This window comes from Gekko japonicus, unplaced genomic scaffold (genome assembly GCF_001447785.1).
Source record: "Gekko japonicus isolate JY-2015 unplaced genomic scaffold, Gekko_japonicus_V1.1 scaffold46, whole genome shotgun sequence".
NCBI lineage: Eukaryota > Metazoa > Chordata > Lepidosauria > Squamata > Gekkonidae > Gekko > Gekko japonicus.
The window spans coordinates 1,395,948-1,398,139 of NW_015169173.1; positions in this window are offsets into that span (position 1 = coordinate 1,395,948).

Consider the following 2,192-nt stretch of genomic DNA (forward strand, 5'->3'; position numbering starts at 1 on the left):
AAAGGAGAAAAGTACCTCTTTCCCTACCTGCTCTTTCCCATGCATAATCTTATAAACCTCAATCATGTCACCCCCAGTCGTCGTTTCTCCAAGCTAAAGAGCCCTAAGCGCTTTAACCTTTCCTCATAGGGAAAGTGTTCCAACCCTTTTATCATTCGAGTTGCCCTTTTCTGTACTTTTTCCAAAGCTATAATATCCTTTTTAAGGTGTGGTGACCAAATGAGGTCGCACCATTGATTTATATAAAGGCATTATGATATTGACTGATCTGTTTTCAATACCCTTCCTAATAATCCCCAGCATAGCATTGGCCCTTTTTATTGCAGTCACACACTGCCTCGACATTTTCAGTGAGTTATCTACTACAACTCCAAGATCTCTCTCTTGATCAGTCTCTGCCAGTTCAGACCCATCAATGTGTATTTATATTTAGGATTTTTGGCTCCAATGTGCATCACCTTGCACTTGGACACATTGAACCCCATTTATATAGGGGCATTATGATATTGGCTGATCTGTTTACAATACCCTTCCTAATAAACCCCAGCATAGCATTGGCCTTCTTTATTGCAGTCACACACTGTCTCGACATTTTCAGTGAGTTATCTACTACAACTCCAAGATCTTGTGCCTACTAATTCTTTCCTTAATAATGGTTTCCACCAATTTACCCGGTATCGACGTCAGACTGACTGGCCTGTAATTTCCCGGATCTCCTCTGGAACCCTTTTTAAAGATGGGAGTGACATTTGCTACCTTCCAATCCTCAGGAATGGAGGCAGATTTTAAGGAAAGATTACATATCTTTGTCAGGAGATCTACAAGTTCACATTTGAGTTCTTTCAGAACTCTCGGATGTATGCCATCTGGGCCTGGTGATTTTTCAGTTTTTAAGTTGTCTATCAGTTTTAGGACCTCCTCTCTCGTCACCTCAATCTGACTCAGGTCTTTCAACACCCCTCCTGAAATCAGTGGTTCTGGAGTGGGCAAGCACTTCTCATCTTCCACAGTGAAGACGGAGGCAAAAAATGCATTTAGCTTCTCAGCCATTTCCCTATCATCCTTCAATACTCCTTTTACCCCTTGGTCGTCCAAGGGCCCCACTGCCTCCCTGGCTGGTTTCCTGTTTCTAATGTATTTGAAGAAAGTTTTATTGTTGGTTTTTACGTTTTTTGCTATATGCTCCTCATGTTCCCTTTTTGCCTGCCTGACCTCAGACTTGCATTTTATTTGCCATAGCCTGTGTTCCGTTTTATCAGCCTCACTGTGACTAGCTTTCCACTGCTTAAAGGAATTCTTTTTACTTTTTACAGCCTCCATTACTCTGTTTGTTAACCATGCAGGGTTTTTCCTATACCTTTTTGTGCCTTTCCTAACCTGCGGAATATATTTTTTCTGAGCTTCTAGGATCGTGGTTTTAAATAGTTTCCAAGCTTCCCTAATGTTTTTGATCCTTTCTACTTTTCCTTTCAGTTTCCTCCCCACATGTCCCCTCATATCAGAGAAGTTACCCCTTTTAAAGTTAAAAGTGGTTGTGTCAGTCTTTTTGGCCAATTCCCTATTCATACAAATGTTGAACTCAACAACATTATGATCACTGTTCCCAAGCGGTGCAATCACTTTTACATCTCTCACCAGGTCTTGAGTGTTACTTAGGACCAAATCAAGGATCGCCTCTCCCCTGGTAGGTTCCGCGATCATCTGCTCCATAGCACAGTCATTTAGAGTGTCTAGAAACTCAATCTCTTTTTCTCGACTAGAACACATATTGACCCAATCAATGTGTGGGTAGTTAAAATCACCTATTACGACACAGTTTTTTTGTCTAGCTGCTATCTTGAATTCATTCATCATTTTATAATCCTCCTCTGTCTTTTGATCTAGTGGACGATAACAAACTCCCAGTGTTATATACAGTGATTCCCGGTTATATATTATATCGGAAGGATAGGGGGGGAAGGGTTGGAGGTGGGGTGGCTCTGTATGTCAGAGAGGGCATAAAGTCCAGAAAGATTGAGAGGCTAAGATAATTGGATTTGCTTCTGGAAATTCTATGGGTTGAAGCAAATCCAATTCTCTTAGCCTCTCAATCTTTCTGGACTTTATGCCCTCTCTGACATACAGAGCCATTTATCATCACGTCAAAAATAAGGTAGTCTAGTGCTACCTTCAGTGAATTTAATGTGGTATAA